This window comes from Rattus norvegicus, chromosome 9, assembly GCF_036323735.1.
Source record: "Rattus norvegicus strain BN/NHsdMcwi chromosome 9, GRCr8, whole genome shotgun sequence".
NCBI lineage: Eukaryota > Metazoa > Chordata > Mammalia > Rodentia > Muridae > Rattus > Rattus norvegicus.
The window spans coordinates 7,054,859-7,061,060 of record NC_086027.1 but is presented as its reverse complement, the minus strand read 5'-3'; positions in this window follow the sequence as shown (position 1 = coordinate 7,061,060).

The following is a 6,202-nucleotide window of genomic DNA, read 5'->3' as shown; positions in this document are numbered from 1 at the left end:
AAGATAGCATTTTCAGCAAATGGTGCTGGTTCAACTGGAGGTCAACATGTTGAAGAATGCAGATTGATCCATGCTTATCACCCTGTACAAAGCTTAAGTCCAAGTGGATCAAGGACCTCCACATCAAACCTGATACACTCAAACTAATAGAAGAAAAACTAGGGAAGCATCTGGAACACATGGGCACTGGAAAAAAATTCCTGAACAAAACACCAGTGTCTTATGCTCTAAGATCAAGAATCGACAAATGGGATCTCATAAAACTGCAAAGCTTCTGTAAGGCAAAGGACACTGTGGTTAGGACAAATCGGCAACCAACAGATTGGGAAAATATCTTTACCAATCCTACAACAGATAGAGGCCTTATATCCAAAATATACAAAGAACTCAAGAAGTTAGACCACAGGGAGACAAATAACCCTATTAAAAAATGGGGTTCAGAGCTAAACAAAGATTTCACAGCTGAGGAATGCCGAATGGCTGAGAAGCACCTAAAGAAATGTTCAACATCTTTAGTCATAAGGGAAATGCAAATCAAAACAACCCTGAGATTTCACCTCACACCAGTGAGAATGGCTAAGATCAAAAACTCAGGTGACAGCAGATGCTGGCGAGGATGCGGAGAAAGAGGAACACTCCTCCATTGTTGGTGTGATTGCAGACTGGTACAACCATTCTGGAAATCAGTCTGGAGGTTCCTCTGAAAATTGGACATTGAACTGCCTGAGGTTCCAGCTATACCTCTCTTGGGCATATACCCAAAAGATGCCCCAACATATAAAAAAGACACGTGCTCCACTATGTTCATCGCAGCCTTTTTTATAATAGCCAGAAGCTGGAAAGAACCCAGATGCCCTTCAACATAGGAATGGATACAGAAAATGTGGTACATCTACACAATGGAATATTACTCAGCTATCAAAAACAACGGCTTTATGAAATTCGTAGGCAAATGGTTGGAACTGGAAAATTTCATCCTGAGTGAGCTAACCCAATCAAAGAAGACATACATGGAATGCACTCAGTGATAAGTGGCTATTAGCCCAAATGCTTGAATTACCCTAGATGCCTAGAACAAATGAAACTCAAGACGGATGATCAAAATGTGAATGCTTCACTCCTTCTCTAAAAGGGGAACAAGAATACCCTTGGCAGGGAAGAGAGAGGCAAAGATTAAAACAGAGACTGAAGGAACTACCATTCAGAGCCTGCCCCACATCTGGCCCATACATATACAGCCACCCAATTAGACAAGATGGATGAAGCAAAGAAGTGCAGACTGACAGGAGCCGGATGTAGATCGCTCCTGAGAGACACAGCCAGAATACAGCAAATACAGAGGCGAATGCCAGCAGCAAACTACTGAACTGAGAATAGGACCCCCGTTGAAGGAATCAGAGAAAGAACTGGAAGAGCTTGAAGGGGCTCGAGACCCCATATGTACAACAATGCCAAGCAACCAGAGCTTCCAGGGACTAAGCCACTACCTAAAGACTATACATGGACTGACCCTGGACTCTGACCTCATAGGTAGCAATGAATATTCTAGTAAGAGCACCAGTGGAAGGGGAAGCCCTGTGTCCTGCAAAGACTGAACCCCCAGTGAACGAGACTGTTGGGGGGAGGGCGGCAACGGGGGGAGGGTTGGGAGGGGAACACCCATAATGAAGGGGAGGGGGGAGGGGATGTTTGCCCGGAAACCAAAAAATTATTATTAAGTATTAAACAAATTTTAAAAAAAAGAAGCAAATGCACTCATGAGGAGGACAAGGCTGGAAATAATCCAAGTCAGTGCTGAAATCAACCAAGTAGAAACAAAAATCACTATACAAAAAAATCAACAAAGTCAGGAGCTGGTTCTTTAAGAAAATCAACAAGATAGATAAGCCCCTAGCCAGACTAATCAGAGGGCACAGAGACAGTATCTGAATTAACAAAATTAGAAATGAATAGGAAGACATGACATCAGAAACTGAGGAAGTTCAAAAAGTCATCAGATCCTATTACAAAAGCCTATTCTCAACCAATTGGAAAATCTGGAAGGAATGAACCATTTTCTAGACACATACCAGGTACCAAAGTTAAATCAGGACCAGGTAAACCATCTAAATAACTGCATAAGCCCTAAAGAAATAGCAGCCATTAAAAGTTTCCCAACCAAACAGAGGCCAGTACCAGATGGGTTAGTGCAGAATTCTGTCAGACCCACAAAGAAGACCTAATACCCTTCACACTATTCCACAAAATAGAAACAAATGGAAAAATACCCAACTCCTTCTATGGAGCAATAATTGTGCTTATACCAAAACTACACAAAGACCCAACAAGAGGATTTCAGACCAATTTCCCTTATGAATATTGATGGAAAAATAATGAATAAAATTATTGAAAACCAAATCCAAGAACTTATCAAAAGTTCCATCCATCATCATCAAGTTGGCTTCATCCCAGGAACGCAGAAATAGTTCAGTATATGTAAATACATCAATATAATCTGCTATGTAAACAAATTTAAAGGAATAAACCACTTAATCATCCCAATAGATGCTGAGAAATCATTTCACAAAATTCAACACCTCTTCATGATAAAAGTCTTGAAAAGATCAGGAACTCAAAGCTCATACCTAAACATAGTAAAATCAATAAATGGCAAAACAGTAGCCAACATCAAACTAAATGGAGAGAAACTTGAAATAATCCCACTAAAATCAAGAAGTAGACAAGGATGCCCACTCTCTTCCTACCTATTCAATATAGTACTCGACGTCCTAGCCAAAGCAATCAGACAATGAAAGGAGGTCAAAGGGATACAATTTGGAAAGTAAGAAGTCAAAATATAACTATTTTCAGATGATATGTTAGTATACTTAGAGCCCACAAAAATTCCAGAAGAGATCCTAAACCTGATAAACAACTTCAGCAAAGTGGCTGGATATAAAATTAACTCAAACAAATGAGTAGCCTTCTTCTATTCAAAGAATTAACAGGCTGAGAAAAAAATTAGGAAAATGATTCCCTTCACAATAGTCCCAAATAATGTAAAATACCTCAGTGTTACTCTAACCAAGTAAGTGAAAGATTTGTATGGCAAGGACTTTAAGTCTCTGAAGAAAGAAATTGAAGAAGATCTCAGAAGATTGAAAGTCCTCCCATGCTCATGGATTGGCAGGATTAATACAGTAAAAATGGTCATGTTGCTAAAAGCAAACTACAGATTCAGTGCAATCCCCATCAAAAACCTGACTCAATTCTTCATAGAGTTAGAAAGAGTCATTTGCAATCTCATTTGTTATAACAAAAAACACAGGGTAGCAAAAAATATCATCAACAATATAAAAACTTCTTGGAGGAATCACTATTCCTGACCTCAAGCTGTATTACAGAGCAAGAGTGATAAAAAATGTATGGTATTGGTAAAGAGACAGGCAGGTATATCAATGGAATAGAATTGAAGACCCAGAAATGAACCCACACATCTATGGTCACTTGATCTTTGACAAAGGAGCTAAATCCATCCACTGGAAAAAAGGATAGCATTTTCAACAAGTGGCACTGGTTCAACTGGAAGTCAGCATGTACAATCAAACCATTCTTGTCACACTGTACAGAGATCAAGCACAAGTGGATCAAGGGCCTCCATATAAAACCAAATACACTCAAACTAATAGAAGAAAAAGTAGGGAAGATTCTCATACACGTGGGCACAGTGGAAAATTTCCTTTTTTTTATTAACTTGAGTATTTCTTATATACATTTCGAGTGTTATTCCCTTTCCCGGTATCCGGGCAAACATCCCCCTCCCACCTCCCCTTCCTTATGGGTGTTCCTCTCCCAACCCTCCCCCCATTGCCGCCCTCCCCCCAACAGTCTAGATCACTGAGGGTTCAGTCTTAGCAGGACCCAGGGCTTCCCCTTCCACTGGTGCTCTTACTAGGTTATTCATTGCTACCTATGAGGTCAGAGTCCAGGGTCAGTCCATGTATAGTCTTTAGGTAGTGGCTTAGTCCCTGGAAGCTCTGGTTGCTCGGCATTGTTGTACATATGGGGTCTCGAGCCCGTTCAAGCTCTTCCAGTTCTTTCTCTGATTCCTTCAACGGGGGTCTTATTCTCAGTTCAGTGGTTTGCTGCTGGCATTCACCTCTGTATTTGCTGTATTCTGGCTGTGTCTCTCAGGAGCGATCTACATCCGGCTCCTGTTGGTCTGCACTTCTTTGCTTCATCCATCTTGTCTAATTGGGTGGCTGTATATGTATGGGGCACATGTGGGGCAGGCTCTGAATGGGTGTTCCTTCAGTCTCTGTTTTAATCTTTGCCTCTCTCTTCCCTGCCAAGGGTATTCTTGTTCCCCTTTTAAAGAAGGAGTGAAGCATTCACATTTTGATCATCCGTCTTGAGTTTCATTTGTTCTAGGCATCTGACAATTTCCTAAAGAAAACAACAATGGCTTATGCTCTAAGATCAAGAATTGACAAATGGGACTTCTTAAATTTGCAAAGCTTCTGTAAGGCAAAGGATACTGTCATTAGGACAAAATGTCAACCAACAGATTAGGAAAAGATCTTTACCAACCCTACATCAGACAGAGGGCTAATATCCAATATATATGAAGAACTCAAAAAGTTAGACTCCTCAGAATCAAATATTCCTATTAAAAATTAGGATACAGAGCTAAACAAAGACTTCTCAACTGAGAAATATTGAATGATTGAGAAGTACCTAAAGATATGGTCAACATCCTTAGTCATCAGGGAAATGCAAATCAAAACAACACTGAGATTCCACCTCACACCATTCAGAATGGCTAAGATCAAAAATTCAGGTGACAACAGATGCTGGTGGAAATGTGGACAAAGAGGAATACTCCGCTATTGTGGGTGGGATTGCAAGCTGGTACAACCATGCTGGAAATCAGTCTGGCAGCTTCTCAGAAAATTGGACATAGTACTACCTGAGGACCAAGCTATAGAACTCCTGGGCATACACCCAAAAGATGGTCCAACGTATAACAATGACACATGCTCCACTATGTTCACTGCAGTCTTATTTATTATAGCCAGAGGCTGTAAAGACACCCCTCAACAGAGAAATAGATACAGAAAATATCATAATCTATAGAAGGTGTACTACTCAACTATTAAAATCAATGACTTCATGAAATTCATAAGCAAATGGATGGAACTTGACAATATCCTGAGTGAGGTAACCCAATCACAAAATAATATACATGATATGTACTCACTGCTAAGTGGATATTAGCCCCAAAGCTTGGATTACTCAAGATACAGTCTACAGGCAACATGAAGCTCAAGAAGAAGGACAACAAAAGTGTGGGTACTTCAGTCCTTCTTAGAAGAGGAAGCAAAAATATTCATAGAAAGAGATATGGTGGGAAAGTTTGGAGCAGAGACTGAAGGAAAGGCCATCCAGAAACTGCCCCACCTGAGGATCCAGCCCATATACATACAGCCACCAAATCAAGACAATATTTCTGATGCCAAGAAGTGCATGCCAAGAAGAGCCTGATATAGATGTCTCCTGAGAGGCTTTGCCAATGCATGACAAATACAGAGGCAAATGCTTGCAGCCAACCATTGAACTGAGAAATGGGGCCCTGATGGAGGAGTTAGAGAAAAGATCAAAGGAGCTAAATGGATTTGCAACCCCATAAGAACAACAACCAACCAACCAGAGCTCCTAGGGACTAAACCTCCACTCAAAGAGTATACATGAACTCTAGCTGCATATGTAGTAGACAGTAGGCTTGCTGGGCAACAATGGGAGGTAAAGCTCTTGGTCCTGCTAAGGCTCAAGCCCCCAGTGTAAGGAAATATCAGGGCATGGAGGTGGGAAGGGATGGCTGGATGGGTGGGGGAACAACTTCATAGAAGAAGGGGAAGGGGACATTTGATAGGGGAAATGGGATAACATTTGAAATATAAATAAATTTTTAAAATCCAATAAAAATATTTATACTTAGTACCCATAATAAATTAATACATGTAGTATATATGTATATAGTATGTGAAATATATTTAATGTTTATGCTAATTATGAATATTTTAATATATTCTAATTATACTAAAATGGATAATTACACTATTTTATAATTACAATTTATTTACTGTATTACATGCTTAAATTATAATAATAGTTACAAAACAAGTATAATAAGATATACTAAATATATATTATACACATATAT